The sequence below is a fragment of the Ochlerotatus camptorhynchus genome, unplaced genomic scaffold (assembly GCF_037179485.1).
Source record: "Ochlerotatus camptorhynchus isolate MF236.1 unplaced genomic scaffold, CSIRO-AGI_Acam_v1.1 ptg000280l, whole genome shotgun sequence".
Classification (NCBI taxonomy): Eukaryota; Metazoa; Arthropoda; class Insecta; order Diptera; family Culicidae; genus Ochlerotatus; species Ochlerotatus camptorhynchus.
Genome location: NW_027040769.1, coordinates 456,123 through 478,598, shown reverse-complemented (window position 1 = coordinate 478,598; position 22,476 = coordinate 456,123). Strand labels below are relative to the sequence as shown.

General features: G+C 38.4%; 1 long non-coding RNA gene across 1 annotated transcript in view; it reads left to right on the top strand.

Annotated features, from left to right (window-relative positions):
- Window positions 1-14,186: 14,186 nt before the first annotated feature.
- The window catches only part of LOC135706459 (uncharacterized), a 364,550-nt gene continuing 356,260 nt past the window's right edge, over window positions 14,187-22,476 (top strand). Inside the window, exon 1 of the long non-coding RNA XR_010518171.1 lies at window positions 14,187-17,496. This is a non-coding gene — a long non-coding RNA (uncharacterized LOC135706459). The remainder of the gene's footprint in view (window positions 17,497-22,476) is intronic.

Here is a 22,476-nt window from a genome sequence, read left to right as displayed (position 1 = left end):
ATCCAGCCCGTACAAAAAAAGCGCAAAGCGCTGGAAATCCAACGCGAACTCACATTACTTATACAATTCTAAATTTTACCAAAATTCTATAAAATTACCTTTTTTGTACAATTTCACAAATAAACGCACTGAACAGACTACGCGGAACTTAATACGGACTTATGTCCACTGTACAAAAAGAAAGAAAACGTTTAAAAAACCACTGGTTGATAAAAACTCACTCACTACTATTTAGTACCTTTAGAGAATCTTATCGCACAAAATCAATTTGATATAATATATAGCTCGAGAACGTAAAGTAATTCGCGCACTTCTGTTAACCAGCCGATTCAAAAGCGAAATGGATGAGTCAGAATAATTTTGCGAGCAGGAAAATTCCTAACGACCTTTTCCTTTTCAGATAGGTCATCTTTTAAAAACTCCCTCTTTATTCGAGAGTTGCGCCAAACCTTTCGAATGGCGACGGACTTCATGGCGCCTCCAGAAAGAATGTACAATATAATACAGCTCACTATAAGTTGAGCTTTTATGGCGAAGTTGTAGCCTAGACACAGTAAATATGGCAAAGTTGTAAAATCGACACAGCAATGGACTGATTTTATTTACACGGTTGAAATATTTCATTTCTTAGCAAACTTGACATAAAAAAAAAGATTTAATTGTTCATTAAAGTAGATTTCAACGAAAAACTATTTACAAAAAACGTAAAACGTTACAATACGACCAAGGTCCCACCGGGGTTGGTTACCCGATCTTCCCTATGGTTACTCGTACCCCAGCCGGCACCGCAGGGAGGTAGGGATAGGAGTTACTGGACAAGAGGCTAAGGACCGCTAGTGGTGTCTATTTTATACCTGCAGATACGTGAAGTATCAATGGTACGCATTATCCAGCCGTTTACCAGCCATTTGGACTATTTGGAAGGTACGACCATATTATTTCAAACGGAATAGACAGAGAACCGATTGGACCTGTGGATAGCTAGTCGGAGCGGAAAGACCCTTGAGTGGTGAGTATTTTTTTTAAATTATCGAACAGGTTTGAGCCGAAGGGTCTTCGATTTCTATGAAACTTCGCCCATAGGTAGAATTCTTGGGTTTATTAACAAACGTAAATTTAAAAAAAAAATCAGGGTTGCCAAATTTTTCCGAAAAACCTTAATTAAAGTTTTCCAATTTTCTCAGACGCCACCAACTTAAAAAAAATCATAACTTTTGAACCAAGCATCGCACAGTTTTAACGGCGTTATTAGGTATACACACCAAAAAATTCTGAATTTTACTGGCGATGTAAATATGCAAACATTCATACATGTAAACTTCCTTTTCACGTAAACTAGGACCTTGCTAGTAATTTTGCAAACAAAAGTGGACAGTTGCATATAATATATGGAATATTGCATGACATGTCTCATAAATTTACACGATCTATAATCTAAACTTGTATGATATATGACGCTCCATTTATGTGCATCATAATAACGGAAATTTACACTATTTTTTAGCTGTGTAGATAGTGGCGACGAACGAATCTGTTGCATAATAGCGACCAGATCATTTGGCTTAGTCGTTTTAACTCGGCCGACCCCTTGATTTTAATATAATTTAATTTGATTTTATTATAATATATAAGGGTAGGTAGGTATTTAAGCTGCTACGCTTACGGATGAATATAATTTTTTTAAGAAGAGTGCTACACCGGTCATCAGTTTTTCAGGCATATCTCAAAAACGGTATTTTGAAATTTTCACCGAAAAAAAGCTTATCAATTTCCAAACATGAAAACATTGATAAAAATCCATGGTACAGACGATAATTTCAACAGTTTTTGTTTTGGATTTTCTTTAATGGTGAAGAACTTCATGCAAAATTTGTTTCCAATTGTATTTTTTAAGAATAATTGACAAAACTTCAAGTAATTTTTGCCAATTGATTTTGACTGTGCGATGCTTGGTTCAAAAGTTATGATTTTTTGAAATTAGTGGTGTCCGAGAAAATCTGAAAACTTTAACTAAGTTTTTCGGCATTTTTGTTTCCTTTGGTTTGTTTTTCGTCGATCTTGTTTTCCGTGCTGAAAAACAATGCTACCGACGTGCCAGGAAAGCATCGTCTATGGAATTCAACGGAGAAGTTGCTGCCACTGTTCAGGATATATGTCACCTTTTTTCCGAAAAGTTTTCCAGTGTATTCACTAATGAGACACTAACTGACGACCATATTAACCTGGCTGCCAGGAACGTTCCAGTAAACGATCAAACGCTGGGTGCAATTGATGTTAATGCAGAAATGATTTCTAAGGCCGCGACTCTGATCAAGTCATCCTTCAATCCTGGACCTGATGGAGTTCCATCTGTATTTTTGAAGAGACATATTGCTAGCTTGTTAATTCCGCTTCTTCGTCTGTTCCGAATGTCTCTCTCAGGTGGCATATTTCCATCTTGCTGGAAATTTGCGCACATGTTTCCCGTCCACAAAAAAGGAAGGAAACGAGCTGTGGATAACTATCGAGGAATTACATCGTTAAGTGCCGTTTCGAAGCTTTTCGAGCTAGTGATTATGGAACCGTTGCTGTCCCATTACAAGCAGTATTTGAGTGCTGATCAACATGGGTTTACTGTCGGCCGCTCTACAACTACCAATCTGCTGTGCCTCACATCGTATATAACCGAAAGCACGTCGGATCGGGTTCAAACGGACGTTATTTATTCAGACCTATCCGCAGCATTCGACATGTTGAACCATGTTATTGCGATTGCTAAACTCGGCAGGCTCGGAGTATGCGGTAATCTTCTGAGTTGGTTTCGATCATATCTTACCGGTCGGCAACTAAAAGTTGCCATAGGAGATTGCAGATCAGCTAGCTTCTTCGCCACATCAGGTATACCTCAGGGAAGCCACATGGGACCGTTAATTTTTATACTGTACTTCAACGACGTGCATCTGGTCATCGAAGCTCATCGGTTATCATATGCAGATGACCTCAAAATCTTCCTACGAATCTGCTTCATTGCTGACTGTCATTTTCTTCAACGTCAACTGAATGTATTCGCTAGTTGGTGCAGGTTAAACAGAATGGTAGTGAACCCAGCCAAATGCTCCGCTATTACGTTCTCACGAAAAGAACAACCGATAATATTTAGCTATGACTTGCTTGACTCGACAATCGAACGCGTGAATCAGGTGAAAGACTAGGGTGTGATCTTGGATTCACAGCTTTCATTCAAGCAACACATTGCATATGTTGTTGATAAGGCGTCAAGAACTTTAGGGTTCATTTTTAGGATAGCTAAAAACTTCACTGATATCTACTGTCTAAAATCTCTCTATTGTTTGCTTGTTCGATCGAAGCTTGAGTATTGTTCAGCGGTTTGGAACCCAAACTACAACAACGGTGCCGAGAAAATTGAATCTGTTCAACGTCGCTTTCTTCGTTTTGCGTTGCGTAGATTGCCTTGGAACGATCCGTTTCGATTACCAAGTTACGAAAGCCGTTGTCAACTTATCGACCTAGAACTTCTCCGGACTAGAAGAGACACAAACAGAGCCCTAACCGTGGCCGATATCCTACAAGGAAGGACAGATTGTGAGGCTATCCTGAGGCAAATTGACCTGAATGTTCAACCCCGACCGCTTCGTAATAACCTTATGCTAAGACTGCCTCTACGTCGCACAAATTATGGAGCGTACGGTGCGATTTGCGGACTGCAGAGAACATTCAACAGAGTTGCATCTGTTTTCGACTTTCATCTCTCCCGTGATGCGCTTCGTCGAAAGTTTTCTTCTGTTTTTCGCCGGCAGGAGTTAAGATATTGACTATAAGATATACGTTTTTTTAATGTTTTTTTTATGTTATGACCATGCTTGAATTTATTTTTTTTTACCCTAGTTGATAAGGTTAAAATCATTGGGGCTTCATCCAGCCTGTTGATGTAAAACAACAATAAACAAAGCAGCTCCCACACCTGGACCCTACATATCGACCCATCAACTCATGAACCGGGGACCAACGGCTTTACTTCACTTCCGAAGGAACGGAAGGCGTGATCAGAGATGTTATGCCTCAGAACATCCCGGCGGGGCCGATTGGGATTGAACCAGGCCTGCTGGGGTGAGAGGTAATTATGCTTACTAGTACACCTCCGGCGCCGTTACCCGATTTTTTTTTTTTTTTTTAAATTAACTTTTGTTAATATATTTATGAACTCTACCTATGGGCAGGCATGGAAAATCATTTGCATTCAATTCGTGCATTCATTTGTCTCTTACTTTTTTCTTCAACAACATTCCGCAAAATGATGTATAGAGCTTTTGTAGGTTTTGTTTTTAGCTACAACTTTTGTTACGAAGTCAAATCCGTTTTTCTTATGCATGACAAACCAGAGCGAACAGAAGCCACTACTGTTTTTCAGTGAATGTATTTTACATTCACTGAAAAACAGTAACAAGTTCTGCCCGCTCTAGTTCGTGATGCATAAGAGATACAGATTTAAGGTATGAGCAAATGAATGTAAATGAATGTATGAAATTAATGCAATGGTTTTCCATGCCTGCCTATGGGCGACCCTTCGGCCCAATTTGTACCATAATTACAATAAATTCAGATTTACTGGGAAATGGTTAATTCCTAAAAGTAGACGTGAAGATCAATTTTTTTTTCTAAATTGTACACAATATGCAATCACCATATCGATTCTGCTACTGGATAGCTAGAAAACGGTCCTCTGATTATCTGAAATCACCGAAAAAATGGTCAATTCCTAAAAGTTTACAAGGAGAATGCTATTTCTGCTAAATTGCATAGATGAAATATGCCACAACTTTATCGATTCTGCTACCAGGTTGCTGGAAAACGGTTCTCCAGATATCTGGGTTGTTGTTGTTGCCTCTCATAAGATTAGTATACTAAATATATATTGTAAGCCTCATCTTGATCAAAAGAGTTTGTAACATAATTGTCCTTATTATGGTTTACTTATGGCATAGTTTTATTATTGATCAAAATACAAATGCAAATAGTTTCGTTTCGTTTCCGTTCCTCATACAAAATTTAAAAATATTCCGCAAAACCAAATCATAACCATATTCAAATTTGGCACTGTTGATGGAGATATCAATACAGATTGAAGGAGCAGTTGGTAGCAGAAAGTGTTGATGCACAATTCATGCTTGAACCACCCTAATGCACATGTTTTTTTTTAATGTGAGGATTCAAAACATAAAAAAACGCCATTTCGTAGCGGCTTAAGACTACCGGGTGATCCAATCAATATGATTCTGAGATAACTCCATTTTAATAAGAATTCTATGCATTTTATTAACACTCAAAGAGCACAACACAGTTCGAAAAAGTAGTGTAAATTTATGTTACTTTGATAAACATAAATGGAGCGTCATATATCATACAAGTTTACATTACATATCGCGTAAATTTATGAAAAATGTCATGAGATATTCCATAAATTGTATGCAACCGTCAATCTTTGAAAGCAACATTTCTTGCAAGCTGATGGTTTACGTGGAAAGGAAGGCAATGCAACATGCATGGATGTTTACATCATCATAAAAATTCAGATATTTTTCTGGGTAGAATCACTTCTCGAAAATGATAAATGTTTCTGTTAATCCTGTTTTAGATCATTCAGCAGAATAATATTAACGTTATCGAAAAACATTTACAAACATGTCGACAAACATTTACAAACATTTTGAAAAATAAATAAATAAATGTGTTGAAAACTGAAAAATCAATTTCTGTTATTTTTTTCAACTGAAATACATCGAATTGAGATTGAAAGGAGTATGGTATGGGCCACTCGAAGAACTCGCTTTGTTCAATTTCTGAAAGTTAATTAAGAACAAAGCCGAAGGACTATTTTTTACAGAACGGTTTCAACAATTTCAAAGTGATACCTTGGAATTTGTTGTGAACGATAATGGTGAATGCTCCTTTTTTATAATTTCTTTATTTGTACAGGCTCAATCGAATAAACTTTACAGAGCCGAGTTATCCTTTGCGTTATACATTATTACTGTCTTATATTTAAAGTTAACGGAACTGGACCGAGTACTCGCGGTTGTCTCGAGGTTAGTGGAGATTTACATTTTTTTGGATGGGAAAAGGGAAGAAGGAGGCTTTAAATGTGGTTTACGATACAACTATTTAATTAATCCTAAAGCATGAAATTATTTCTATTCATCTTGAAAACAAACATTAAAAAAAAACCCACACGTACAAAATACTAACTAAACACAAGGTTAATCAAATTTACAATCTAAGATTAATATCCTTAAAGTAAACATATATGAGTTTCATAAACTCCAGATCGCATCTAGCCAAAATATCCCCAACTGGAACATTAGGTTGTCTACCTCGAGCCCGAAGGGAATTATAAAAATGTGATCTGACTCCACGATACTCCGCACAAGACCAAAGGATGTGATCAGCGTCCTGTTAACCTTGTCCACATTCACAGAGATTGCTGTCTCCCAACCCCACACGGAACAAGTGAGCGTTTAGACAATAGTGATTGGACATGAGACGAGACATCACGCGTATGAAGTCTCGACTCAAGTCCAACCCTTTGAACCATGCAAACTTCGACACCTTAGGGATAATTGAATGTAGCCATCGTCCCAAGCTCCCTTCACTCCATTGATGTTGCCAGCTAACGAGCGACTGCTGACGATAAATAGAGAAAAACTCACTATAGGCGATTTGTCGATCATAAATGTCGCCTTCCATAGCGCTCACCTTCGCAAGTGAATCCGTCTTCTCATTGTCCAAAATTGAGCAATGCGAAGGGACCCACGCGAAGGTGATGATGAAAGAGCGCACGGATAAAGTACTAAGCAGCTCTCGTATTTTCAAGAGAAAATACGAGAAGTGCTTTACCGGCCTAATGGAACGGATAGCCTTGACAGAACTGAGACTATCCGTAAAAATAAAGTAGTGGTCTGGAAGAAGTGAAGCAATTCATTAAATACACCAAAACCAGCGGACTCCTCTATTAGAGATCCATCTGTGAAAAACGTTCTTGCAGAATCAACATGGCCAAACTTTGCAGAGTATAATGACGGAGCAATCATAGGACGATGATGCTCTGGAATTCCGCTAATTTCCTGCGTCATAGATAAATCAAAATTCACTGAATTGCCGAAATCGGAGAAGACTACACGATTGGGAATATTTCTTGAAGGGCTGACATCCTGTGTTAAATATAGGTAGTACAAAGTCATAAAACATGTTTGAGGATTTAGCTCCAGAAGCTTCTCAAAATTTTCGATCACCAGTGGGTTCATTACTTCGCAACGGGTGAGGAGCCTCAGAGATAACTCTGAAAAACGGACGGAAGAATGCTCATATTTATCAGAAGCGGATCATGAATCCCAAGGAACACGGTTTGTCATAAAGAAGATGAAAATACTCTTAAATTACTAACGTAAAGAATCATTTTTACTTTAATATACATAATTTAATACATTTATACAACCTAAAAAGCGCAAGACGCGGAGCTTATACAACTAAATACTGGTCTTATAACATGTTTTGGAAACATCATAAACACCAGCAACAGCAAAAAAAAAAAAAAAAACTTGAGCATGGGATTCGATCACTGGTCCTTAGCGTGGTAAACTTCTTACTTCATAACTAGACCAACTCCGCTTGATGAGAGGTTTTTCTATAAGGGATGGTCCATTAATTATGTCAAGCAAATTTGGCCCATTTTCAACCCCCCTTCCCCTTTGTCACATTTTTTGTATGGACCTTAATTTTTTTGTATGTCTCGTTACAGTTTTCAAAACCCCCCTCCCCCCTAAATGTGTGACATAATTAATGGACGACCCCTAAGTAACTATCATCTTCTTTACAATGGCATGAAAATTATTTTCTCGTTCAACACGCTTTCGATCCGTCATAAAGACGTTTTGTTAGTAGCAAAGCGTACATCTAATTGCCATAATGTTATTTTAAAGTATTATCAACTCCTTATAAGACATCCTGCACGTTTTCAGTTATATTAATTTATGAGATGTCATTAAAAAGTGTTCTCAACTTTCTTTATAACAAACCTTCGAATACCTCATAAAAAACTGTCAATCACTGAATGAAGAGACAGCCCGGCTCGATGGCGCCGTCAATGTTTACATCAATCTGGAAAGTACATAAACTCGTCAAGAACTTTATAAATTCAACTAAGATTGATTTTGTTTACGACAAGTTTTATAGTGGTATTAACACAGTAAGAGTCACGTTTAATTAACATTTAAAGATAAAAGCAAAAGAAAACTTTTTTGGGAAATATTTAATCTAGGAAGTATGAATAAAACATCTTTAAACCTCATATATAACGTGGGATGTTTTCTGCATCACTTATATTACATTTATACAACAAGCCGTTATAGTTCTTTTTCAAAAATGTGTTTTATGTTGTACTTGGGATGGTAAGAGATTATTTTAACATAACCATGCATTTAACTCTCTTAAATTTTTTATCAACATAATTCAGACATTGAGGTTAACTCCACAAGCGATGATGAGGATGGCGTTGTTCTACCTCATGAAACTTCTGGTGCCTACTCGGCTAAGGGACATGTGGTATGATCTGTATGCATACACTTTTTCTCATACTCAAATTCAGAAATAAATTCTCTAAACCCTATCCAAAAGCACGATTTGACAGCAAATGTGGAAACTTCAATTGCATCCATTTCAAACTGAAAGGATCCATTTGAAGATGTACTAGTCTGGCCGCGAGTTGCACCCACCGATCTAAACCAAAGGAAATGTCCTGTTTAGGAACATGTGCCATCTGTGACAGGTGGAATCGATGGTACATGAAAAGGTTTTGGAAAAAGATAAAGAAGGTGCCAAGAAAGCAAGGATCGAGACGCTAAAAGCTGCTAAAAAGTGCTCTTAAGAATGAAAAACAAAATCAAAATAAGAAAAAAGCTACAAAAAGAGTAGCCAGAACACCCAGTGCCAATAATGAGAAGTAATACAGTTTATTATTTTTAAATGAGTTCTGTTGAATAAATCAGTCGAGAAAAAATATTTTTATGCAAAATGATCTATAACACTAGTTTACAAAACAACATAAAAAGTGTGAACTTTAGTGGTTGACCAACGTTTCTAATGCAAAATCCTACGCTGAATTCAATGCCGTGGTCAGAAAAAAATTAAAATAGAGCCATTTTTGAGATATACAAAAATTTTGATTTTTTGAATTTTGGACAAAAGTACGATTACTAAAATGTCAATATCTTTGGAACTAGTGCACCAATTTTAAATCTTTTATTATGAAAGTGAAGCTAAATAAATTTTCTATCGTTCACTAGAATATTATGTCTTAATTAAAAATTTAATTTTGAAGTCATTTAAAAATTTACAGCATTTTTTTTATTTTTCCTGCGAATTTTCCATAAAAATCTTGTTTTAATCAACATTTTTAATGGGATAAAAAGATTCAAAAAATCATTCCATAATTTATTCTTAAAGTCCATTTAAAACTGGAGAAAATGAGCCTTTAATGGATGAAATCGGTTGGAAATTGTCGAAGTTATGATTTTTTTTGTAAAATCATGCAAATTGAATGTTCCAAGATTGGCCGTTGTCCCGCTCCTAGGTTCATGCACCACTTCCAGTAAGCCTTTCTGCGGACGTGTACGCATACGGTGCATTTCACTAACACTGTCACGCAAAATTAAATGGGATATTTTCAACAATATAATTTACGCTAGTGTTTGTGAGACCGCTCGGCGAGAACCTAACGCAACCAACTCAATTTGACAGCTTTCTTTCTTCAACATTGCTTAACGATGTATACGACAAAACGTGAATTCAAGTGTAAAAATGATCCTCAAAAGTTTTGTTACGCGTGTGGCAACTATATATTTACAAAATCGGTCAATTTCACTGCTTCGTTGCAAACTGCATGCAGGCTTTATTTTAAAATTGATCCTGGAGACTTTGACGAACCGTGGATTCCAAAAGTATTATGTTGTTCGTGCAAAACGTGCTTGGCTAGGTGGATGTCAGGCGCAAGGTAAATTGATTTTTTGAATAACTTTCATATAAACAATTTATGTACAGCATGGTAGTGCTTTGTTCTTTCCTGATCGACATTATCTTACTTCATCTATTTTTGATAAGTGTTAATGTCTTACTTACTAACTCACTTATTTTTTATCTGTCAGTCGCTATTTGTCCTTTGACATGCCCACCATATGGCGTCGACCGTTTTGTCATGCAACGGATTGTTATTTCTGCTTGACAAAAGTTAAGCAACAAGGACGTCACAAAACAGTTGAGTATCCACAAGTGGCTTCTATGACAAAACCTGTTCCACATTCAAGTTCGGTCCCGTATCCTGTTTATCCAAAGCGGAAACGAGCGCCCTCTGTTGAATCGATCGTTACAAAAAGTGAGGAGGAATTCAAGGAGGAATGCGAGGAAGACTTCGAGGTGGAATTGGAAAGAAACCCAAAACTGTTTACACAATCCGAATTTAATGATTTGGTGCGAGATCTCGACTTATCGAAGGAGAAATCCGAATTGCTGGCATCACGCTTGAAAGAACACAACATGCTGAGCAAGGAGGTCAAAATTTCTTGTCACAGGAATCGTCACAAGAAATTTGACAAATATTATTCTACAAAGGACAAGGCATGTTTTTGCCATGACGTAAACGGCTTGTTTGAAGAGTTTGGTGAGCCATATGATCCAGCTGAATGGCGTTTATTCATCGATAGCAGCAAGTTGAGCTTGAAAGCCGTTTTACTGCATCAAGGGAATGAGAAACCTTCTATTCCATTAGCTCATGCCGTTAATATGAAGGAAACGTATGAATCAATGGCTCTATTGCTCAATTTGATAAATTACAATCAACACAATTGGAAAATTTGTTCCGATCTTAAAGTGGTTGCCATGTTGACTGGATTGCAACAGGGATACACAAAATATATGTGTTTTTTGTGTAAATGGGACAGTCGAGCTCGTAAGGAACACTACGTCCGAAAAGATTGGCCAAAACGGGATAATTTCACAATTGGTAAAGACAACGTTAAAAATGATCCTCTTGTGGTAAAAGAACGCATAATACTTCCACCACTACATATAAAACTTGGGCTATTCAAAAATTTCGTCAAAGCGTTGCAAAAAGAAGGGCCGGCATTCCAGTACTTGAAATCAGTATTTCCAAATTTATCTGACGCAAAGATAAAGGAAGGTGTATTTGTTGGCCCACAGATCAAAAAACTGCTCAATGATTCCGCATTCAATACAGTTTTGACACCAGATGAGGAAGAAGCGTGGAAATCGTTCCAGCGTGTTGTCACAAACTTTTTAGGAAATTTCAGAAGCCCACATTATGAGGAAGTTGTCGATGAATTGCTCAAAAATTATGAGAGAATAGGTATAAATCAAAAATATTGTGTTTGTTACATATAATTAATTTCAAATCCTTTTATTTCACTGAACACAGGTGTGAATATGTCTTTGAAGATACATTTCCTACATTCTCACATGGATTTTTTCCCGGAAAATCTTGGTGACGAGAGTGATGAGCACGGCGAACGTTTTCACCAACAAATGAAGATGATGGAACGTCGTTACCAAGGGTTTTGGGATGAAGCAATGATGGGTGACTATTGTTGGTTTCTGATTCGAGAAACAAGTTCAAAACATCGAAGACAAAGTCATTCGATCCTCAATCATTTTTAATAAAACCTAAATAAATTTCTTTTGTATCAACTCGGTTTTAAATCCTGATATGCCTTAATCAAATTGATATGTAGAGAAAAGAATCTCCCATGAAAACTTTACATGCGATTTGGATGCTTACAACGACACCTAGAAAAGGAACTCCAAAGCTGTTGTATTTCAGCAACATTTTTAAGTGTTTTACAAAAATGCTCATAACTTCGACAATTTCCAACCGATTTCATCCATTAAAGGCTCATTTTCTCCGGTTTTGAATGGACTTTAAGAATAAATTATGGAATGATTTTTTGAATCTTTTTATCCCATTAAAAATGTTGATTAAAACAAGATTTTTATGGAAAATTCGCAGGAAAAATAAAAAAAAAATGCTGTAAATTTTTAAATGACTTCGAAATTAAATTTTTAATTAAGACATAGTATTCTAGTGAACGATAGCAAATTTATTTAGCTTAATTTTCATAAAAAAGAATTAAAATTGGTGCACTAGTTCCAAAGATATTGACATTTTAGTAATCGTACTTTTGTCCAAAATTCAAAAAATCAAAACTTTTGTATATCTCAAAAATGGCTCTACTTTAATTTTTTTTCTGACCACGGCATTGAATTCAGCGTAAGATTTTGCATTGGAAATGATCAACACGTTACCGAGTTCAAAAATGCTGTAAACTAGTGTAATCCAGTGAATCATGTGGAAATAATTTTTTTTTTGTGAGAAAAAATAACATTACATGGAAAAAAATAAGTAGCACAACTAAATGATTAAACATTTAGCTACTAAAAAGCTTTTTTTGCATTGCAATAAAACAGTAAAATATCTTAATTATAAACGCTTCATGCCTTCCTCTTAAGTGACCCATAATTGTGGGGGAAGTGTCAATAGATCAAATTACTGGTCGCAGTAGATTTATGTCCCGAACAGAGAAAAAAAAATTAAAATTAGCATTATCAATGCAGTATTCTTTGCTGCATAACCCGAAGCAATTAATTTTACGTTATACTAATGGAAAGTGTTTCTCATCAAAGAATGTCAAGATCAGATAAATGTAGGTAAACTTACAAATTGAACAATCATTCACAACTCTGCTCTCAGTTACGTTTCGTTACAAATAAATCACAACGCAATACAACCAATCGACAATGGCGTATTGAACTTCAGTGTCACGTCTGTGTCCCTATCTAAAAACATACTTCTATCATTTGATATATCTTCTTTTCGCACCCGTCAACCGATGACCGACCGGATAGAATCACTCGCTGCTATACAATTCCCACAATTCATTCAATTTCACATGGGCCACATGTCAACCTGCCTCCATAGCATCCATCGATTCCTATCGCTCGCTTGGTTGTTCGCCGCGTCACAAGTCAAGCTCAAGAATCAACCGGAGACGGAAGAAAAAGAAACGGAAAACCCACCCCACCCCACCACCACCCATCATCACGATCATCGTCGGTGGCAGGCGGGCAGGCAGGCAGGCAGGTCGACAGAAAAGGCAGCTATCGCATGAATGAAACGAAAATGAGTTTGCCTCCGGGGCTACTTGATGGCATCGCCCCGAAGGGTGACTTGTTTTACGCTGAAGAAGGTCGCTCGAATCGGAAAAGGTGCGCATGGTTGAGTGACAGAGAGAGGTGCGGGGGGAACCTAAGAAGATTGATATCGCTGGAACGATCAATAAAAGCAATATTTATACCGTTTTGTCTTCTTTAAATATTCACGATTCTTCCTATTTTAAGATTGAGGAGCGGAAGCCTCGGCAGCCGGTAATGTAAGTATGGTAATGATGATGTCGGTGGGTGGGATGCAGCAGTAGCCCCCCAGCAACGACGTCGTAGGAAGAGAGGGAGGGCAATCCGAGACAAACCGAAATGAGCGATTAAAATCAAGAAATATGAACTTGTCAGAGCATTTTATGTGCAGGTATGTACGACCACATTGACGACGAGGACGAGAACGCGTTTTTCGCTCTTGAAAAATAAAAGAACGCAAAAGAGGAAGAGTGCAGTCAACTGTTAGGAGGGCTTTTCCTGTATATAGGCGCGTAGTAATTTTGTGGGACGAAAGGGTGATTTTCCCGAAGCCGGAGAGCGACTTTTGAATGCAGGAGAGAGCGAGTCCGGGCTTATGTACCTCCTCCCACTTTCTCGCGGTTCGAGTGCGGCAGAAAAGAGCGCGTTAGGAGAGATTTGGAGAAAGCTGGTGTCTTGCCAGTAGGCAGTTGTGGGTGGATGGGTGGCGTTACGGTATTGTTGTAATAGGTGAGTTCCCGGTGGAGGAAAACGCCTGCGCCGTGGCGACTGTCCCTCTCGAGATGCTGTGCAATTGGGGAAAGTGAGTGAAGGAATCTCACGACGCTAGATATATGCATAGTAAAACGGTGACGTCACCGTGTGCCGGAGGACGTCGTGCAAGCATTAGATCATCGGCTGCGGGTACTCGGATAGTACTGTGGCAAAAGCCGCTCAAACCAGTTTATTTCTCATATACACACACCTACCGTCATCTCTGTTGTTTCGATGTTGATCGTTTTGGTTCCGTTTGCTGTACAAATAAATCTTTGAATGTCGTTTGCTTAGGATACGAAATTTACCAAAACGAAACACGGGGACTGTCACCGTGCCAGAACATCCAAAGTAACTGACCTGCTGCTGTGTGGGAATAAGAGAGCGATCTGTGATGGTTGCGTGTAGCACTAGTAGTAGTGGTTGACGTCCGGTAACGCTAATTGATAGTCCTGTAAACTGACAGCATACGGAGTCCCACAGCACGCACGGTGTCCACGAAGGAAGTTGGAGCACGAGAGAGAGAAAGAGAGCGAGTGTGTGGGAGAGCGAGCGAACACGCTGGGGAGCGAGATAAGCTACCACCCAACCAAGGGACAGGACGCAAGGCTGTCACAAGAATAGACGGTGGATGTTCTGAGAGTCTACGCGCGAGGTTCATGGTTCCGGCTGGAACTGTTTTGAAATCAGAGCAAGAAACGTGGAACAAGGATACGGGTGTGTTATCGTCATCGTTGTCGTCGTCGTCGTGATCGTTGTGTCGTTGTTGTCGTCTACGTGTTTAGTTGTTTTCATAAGTTTGTTGTTTGTCCAGAAAGAACTTACGCTACAAAGCTCACAGCTTGGGGTATTCCAAAACACGAAGGAAGCAAATAGTTTTGGAAGACAAAACTCTAGGGCGATCGAAAACAGAGAAGAGGAAACTCTTCGAGACGGGATAAACAACTGGAAGCGTAGAAAGAATTTAAGTGTTTACAAGAGAAATGAGCAAAATATTACAGGGATCTACTTTACGAGTTAAAGTTTAAGTTACGAGAAAAAAAATCAACAAAATCTTGGATCAAAAACGAAAAGAATATCAACTTTAGAGTAAATGAGAGGTGGAGGCAAAATTGCAACCAAATCACCAGGAGAGGACATCGACACGAAACTTTGTTGTTATCTAGTGTATTATCGATAAACTCTGATGAGGCCAGTGTATGTAAGCTGAAGTGAGCGTGAGTGACATTTCGATAATTGAAAATCCGGAGCATCCGAACCGGCGTGTGCATTCAGTGAAACTGTTGGAAAGCATCTGATAGTGCATCTGCTAGCGTAGGCTGTACGAATCATCGAGCGGCTTTGGATCTGCTCTCACCGCAGATCGTAGTGACGGCACAGGGAAGGCGAGGATGCAACTACAGCAGCTAGCGTTGCATGGGTTGCACATCGTCCTAGAGCGGTAGTCAACAATCAGCCTCGACAGTCGGTAGAGCGTGAGCGTGTGTCGGGCATACATATAACATTGCATCGACTTGGCCGTCTGTGTCACGCAAGCAAGCTCGCACGCACGTCGTCGTCATTGTTGTGTTTTTCCGTTCCCAGTGTGGTTTACCGGTATTCGGTTTCGAGCGTTGTGTATTTGTTTATAACCCGTACTCGTGTGCTCAGTTTCGGGGACTTTGACTGGACTCGCAGAACAAAACCCAAACCAAATATCAACGTAAACCGAGCTCAAGCCAAATCAACAACAGCAATCGCTGCAGCCACAACAAAAAATCAAGAAATCACATCAAAAAGTGCCTAACCACAAGTTCTCTGTTCTCGGTGTTGATACGTGTTGAACTCTTCAGTTCCCCATAGCTCGACAATTGCCGGCATCCATCTGAGATTAGCACTCGAGCAAAACAAACTATATCAAATCGTACTTGTTATCACTGACTGTTATCCTTCCAAAGGACATCGCAAAATTATATCACGCACGCACGACCTTCTGACTGATCCGGCTGGCCGCTAGTCGGTGGCTTCCAAAGCCTTTCGAAAGGACTGAATCACTCGATACAAATCATCATCCCGTGCCTAGCCGGGAGAAACCCCACAAACGTACGTACGGACGGCGGGAAATCTTAAAGAGTCTTAAAGAGACGCCGAGTGGGAAGTTTAAATGTGAAAATTGATTTCCCCGTCTTGTTTTCTTAATTTCGTGTGCACTGTAGGGAAGAGCTTGGCGGAAGGTGCAAATTCCTGGCAAATTTGTGACCCAAAACGAAGAAACAGCAGCAGAGGAGAACAGTGGCAGCTGAAGCAGAAATACAAATTTAATTTAAAGTTTACGTGTTGAGAGCGAGCGGACGGACAGTAGTCGGAAAGTTTTCGGCCGCTTCCGGGCCATTGGCCATAAGACGGGAGGAAGAAAATTGCAGAAAAATCCGAAATAAAGTGGAAAAAGATTGAGTTGGTTTCCAGCCGCGAGGGAGTAGATTGAGTGATCCCGACGAGAGGCACGTGGAATCGAATTCCGCTTCGCTCGGTGAAAGTTTTATTGTTTTCCTCATCTATCAGGAAAACGGATCCGGACGGACCGAAGCCGAAGATTTGGACCTGACCTGGCACTGACCGGTGGTGTTGGAATTTTTATGATAGATTTAGGTTTTCCTCCTTCCAGCTCAAGTGGTACTGTTGTTTGAAGAATTCGAACGAACGGCCAAGAAAACAGGAAGTGTGTGATATAGTGCGATTGTGATAGCATTTATTGGCCACGTCCAGACCGAAATTGAAATTTCCGCTTTAATTTCGAACACGCTCCTAAGGGCAAAGGCCGGCAGAGTAATATCCGAAAATCGTGCTCTGGCGTAATAATTTCTAATAATAGTTGCAATAACAATATCATCTGAGAAAGGCGAGAAACACCTCCGGACTGGGAGTGTGTGAGTGGTTTGTGCTGTGTGCAGTTTCTCCACCGGAAAAGAGCAAATGGTCCAGTGGTGAAAAGCAACCGAGAAAAACACACTGTGTGTCCATATTACTAAGTGTGGTGGAAAATATTAATGAGTTTGGCAATATAATAATAAAAACAGCTCATAAATAATAACGCCGAGTCGAGGTTTTGTATTTTGAGTGTTTTCCCCCGGTCCAAAAAAAAAAGATCGACCGAGAGTGCATAGTAGTGGCTCTTGAAGAAATTCGCAAAAGAGGAAGAAGAAGAAGGGGCATATGCGTCCTGTAGCCGAAGCAGCAGAAGAGTTTCCAAACAGGGAAGCAGTGTGAAACGAAATTTATATCAAAGAAATCACAAATCATAAGCGGAAAAGCGCTCCCAAGTGGCGGTGAAAGTGAAAGTCGGTACAAGTGTGGCGAAAGAAAGAAAGAGTGTGTGGGTATGTGTGTCATGTATATGTGATTGTAGCGCTCCCCTCGAGGAAGAATCCCACAGAAGAAGAAAAAACCAGTGCTGGTGTTTCGCAGAAGAGATAAAAAATAAATGTGTAATAATAGTGCAATAATTCTCCACTCACTGTAAGTTTTCCACTTTTTTCCCATTCAAACATAAGTAATTTATTTCCTTCCACTTTTATGCTCGTTGAAAATGTGAACATTTATGTTGCCTTTTTCCGCCGTTTTGAGCCGCTCGAATCGGACAAATTTCCCACCGACCGACCGACCGACCGACCGATGAAGGTTTGGTCCTGATCGGACGGCAACTGAGGGTAGAAGAAGAGCTTTGCGTAATGTTCAAACTCGCATGGAGGGTGGGATGAATAAAACCCAGGGGGTAGCAGAAAACGTGTGTTCTGTTCTCACTTGCTCGTAAAGTTTAAGAATATTGGTCTGTGGAAAATTATTATTGCCCATCAACAGCAGCAGCAGCAACAGCAGCATCTTCGGAGGGCAGTTTCGGTAAGATCGTCAACGGTTATTTTTCGTCTTTCTTGATTTGAAGCTGAGGTCCTTTTGCGGATTCAGCACGAGTGTGGGACTGGACGTGGTTGGCATTTGGAAACGAGTGGAATATGAACGTATGTATATGCTCACTTGAGGTTTACTGGCCGAGGTGGCATTTCGGTTGTGTTCTATATTTACTTTTTTTTTGTCCTATATAGATTTTTGCGGTTTCGATAAGGATTCGTTTGAAGGTAATGAGTGCCGGAAAAGGTTGACTATTGCTTTGAAAACTAGAAATATTCAGGCACTACGGAGAGGCATATGCCCAAGACTGCATGCTGGGTAGTGCAGTTTTTCAGTGGCAATACGTACACGCAATCCAAGGGGCAGTGCTTTGCTGTAAATTTAAAACTGTTTTCCACTGATTTTTCATACGTGCACCCCTTTTAAGGAGTGCCCATAATTATATTTTCAGAATGTACTCATAATTTAGTTCAAGTTAATTAAAACTTGTGCTTTCATCACTAAAAAAACTAAATTTTTCGAATATTGGCATCCAAGTTTAAAAACGGTGGATCAAACCGCAACAATGTTTTAAGTCCAAAATTTCAGTTTTTGGACGTGGCATTCTTGAGGGGATATAAAGTTGTACTATATTAAGCGTTTTCAGTGTCTCAGTGTCTGTTTTTCTCATTTACCAACACACGCAATGGCTAATGCTGCTTTGTTTGTTTTGAAAATATTCTCTCTCACGTACGAATGAAATGTACAAATGAGTTTATTTTATATCGACAAATACGCGTTTGTTCATATTCATCATCTTTTGAGATTCCAACCCAACATTGTCAAAATAGGAAACGAACTCCAAAAAAAAAAAAAAAATCTATTTGATTTTTGAAAAACTTTTATTTTGAATATTGCCGATCCAAGAGCCTAAATCCTTGATATTGTCATCGTTTCTGCTTGAAGCAATAATTTATTTTATAAACTAAAACATATTTTTTTTAATTAAAATAAATGTTATAATTTTTTATCAATTTCAAAAATAAATAAATGAAATAAAAACAAATTAAAAAAGACCTTTAAACCAATTGGAATCAATGACTTAAATAATATTCTCTAAAAAATGCGAAAAGTTAAGCGGTTACGGATTCAAAAGACGGTCGTTGGAGATCAGTTAAGGGACTTGTATGACTCCCGGAAACAAGAAACAAAAATTCAACTCAAAATAAATATACCAGCTAGCTGCTGCGTATCATCAATTTCTGGTCAATACATAAATCCTTGCTTTTTGACCCCTTGGTCGATCATAATATTACTATCCAATAATTAGTGAATGGGATCGATATTTCAACGCTTGCAGTTCATACTTAAAACCCTAAGGATTCAAACTCCCAGTTTATTGCGCGAGGATTAAAGCGATTTCACTACGTCGATTTCACTACGTCGATTACGCAAACCGTAAGACTTCTTTTCATAATCATCTAGTCATCATTCACTGATCTTTAAAAAATAGCTTAATTATAAAGCAAAGATTTCTATCGAAATTTTGACAAAATACAAATCAAAGCCTTCACCTGGACAACATTACACCATAAAAAAATAGAGTCAACCAAAATGGAGAGCTTAATATAGTTATTTAATGTCCTGCACCGATAACACATCAAAACGCCCTCTCATGACCATTAACAAGTGTAAAACTCTGAATTGATTTACTTTTTTAATGTTTGGAATACTTGTGAACATTCTCCATTATAGTAACATTATTTCGGCCGGTAGTGTACGGTTCATCCAGATATAATCCAGCTCACTGAACTGTTGCAAACATGTTAAATAGTACGTTACAATAATGTAGCTATTTTTCCAGACATCATGTAAAGTTTACAACAAGTATTTTTTACGTTGCAGATGAGTGGATATTAAAATCAATGATTCATATTGAACTGCAACAACACCGGAACGATTTGTCAACATAACTGCACCATTACGTATTATCCATGGTATCCATGTTCCAGTAATGTTGAAAATTAGTAGCAAATGCGTAGTTTGAACAATCATAGAAATTGTTGAGTATGTGCGTGCTTTAAACGTTTCTTGTCAGTAGTAATGCGGCATCGAGTGGTAGCGACATCCGTGCAGCTCCTCCACCAGCAGCCATCAGGTTTCAGCATTATGAGCCACTAGTTCTGGCAATCCACCCGCTATTTGGTGCCGTTTCCAGTTCACCAGCAGTTCCGGCAAATACGAGCTCCATCTCTAACGGATCCTCAAGGGCCACATCTCCGTTCGGCGGTATCAACATATTTCTGCCCCCAGCTCACGCAACAACCAATCCATCGTCACCTCAGGCTTCTCACCGTTCTTTTTAGCCCTTTGGAACACCCGGCCTGTTGAGTGACTATGGCCACGCCAGCCGCTGTTGGCATCGTCTTTAGTCACCATCGTCCCCCGCCATCCGTAATCCTATCGTCCTCGTCGTGGTCTTCCATTTCCTTTGCAGATGTTAGCACATTACGATTTCTCCGATTTTGCCAATTTTTTTTTTTTTTTTTTTATAATTCGTTTATTTTTCCAGGCTCATTTGCTGTAGCTTTGCGGAGCCGTTATTCATTGTTTAGACAACAAAATTACTTAAACCTAACGTTAGTAGATTTTGCCAATGTTGTCCAAAAATATTTTACAACATCAAAGTGACAAGACATATTTGAGCCATGGTAGTTACCAGATGGTTACAACAAACCTTTACAGTGACATCTTGATTCAGTAGGTTGCAAAACGAAGTTTGAAAACTTATAGATTCATACGTTTAATTGGAACAAGATTGCAAATAGGTTCTTCAACACATCTTGGTTCGTCAACTCTTTAGTAGCATTTCGAAACAGTTGCTCAATTAGTACAAAAAACATATAGTTCATACTATGTTGCACCAAAGTTTTAAGAAACATAATGTTTTATGGAACTCTCATTCAACAAACACAACACAAGTTAGATTTGTTGCTCAAGTGTTTCATACAACATCACGTAGCAATTTGAGTGTAAAATGTTTGCTCCTCCCATTTGAGGCATGATTTGACAGGTCATCCAAGCAGTACATTGAAACAGTTGAGTTTCATTATTGAGACCTGAAGTAAATGAAGCATCAATGTTGAAACTTAGTCGTATCAAGATGTATTTCCTGTACCATTTAAAGGATATTTGGGCAACTTAAATAAAAAAATAAAAGAATTGAGATGTTTTCTGTGTTGCTTGGGTAGGTGTTGCATGACCAGTTTTGGCTTTGCTTTGAATCGCCAATTTCTGACTCTCGAACCGATGTTTTTTGAATAGGAACCAGTATTGGCCATGTTCCTATTTTGGCCACCTTTTGACGATATTTCACGTTTACAATTTTGAGATGTTCAGATGCGTTCAGTTTGTTGGTACAAATCATATTCAACTGTGTATATAAACATTTTGACCACAAAATGCACGAATATTGTGATTTAATCTGTTTTCTGAGGTGTGACCAAAATAGTAACCTATGATCAGCGTTGCCCGTATTCCAGATTTATTTGGATTTTCCAGATTTTTAGTCGTCTTGCCAGATAGACAGACAGACTACGTATATTTCCAGATTTTTTTAATATGTTCCAGATTTTCCCAGATTTTTTAATTTGCTCTTTCCTCTAATAAAAAAAAATAAAAAGCCAAATTTGCTACTTTAATTATTAAAGGCCATCAACATTGGACATTATTGGAATTTTAAGGTAATTCTGAAAATAGTTCACATTTAAGTGTGAGGCGAATTCTTTGTGAAATCAAAGGAGAATTTCAAGCTACTTCTGAGTAGAATTACATCCATTTTTTTTGGGGTTCGGGGTCGTGCGGCGTCACCCATCATTTAGGCGTATTGTGAGTGCCACAAAGTGAGGGTTCGATTCACGCTCCAGCCGGGGCAAATTATGGCAACCTCAAAATTTGCCTACTGTTCTAATGGTAATGGGTGTGGTGTGTTTTCCGTTGTTTAATGTTAAATATTCAGTCTGTGCAACCTCTGGTTGAAGACGGTGTCAATTGTCTTGTCAACTCTGATGACAATTGCATGGAGATTTTGTCAATAAAGTAAATTTCAATCCGGAAAATAAATCATAGAAAATTCTTATCATGAAACTTAAGGAGTATGCTGATACGAATCGCGAGAACAATTTCAATGGAATTCTTTCCAATGTTTCTATGGAGATTAATTTTACTAACAATTAAAGTGCAATTTCTGGAAGACTTTCAAAACCATTTTGGCAAAGTACTTGAGTACTTGGGTAATACTGAAAAGGATTTCAAACCAATTGTAACCTTACCTACAAAGCACTTCAAAGGGAATTGAATTATCGGATAAGTCTGAGAAGAGTGTGACGGTCATTCTGAAGAGTGTACCAAGGAAATTGTTAAGAATATTTTTAGAATTTCATAGAGAAAAATGGACACAAAATTGAGCCAATTCTTGGGAATTATTACCAATTTGAGGGAGTTGTGGGATTGAAGAGTGATTTATAAGAGATTTCAAGAGTTAATGATAAGAACTCTTAGAATGTTACTGGAAAAGTTTAGATATTTTCAAGATTATTTTAAGAGAATATA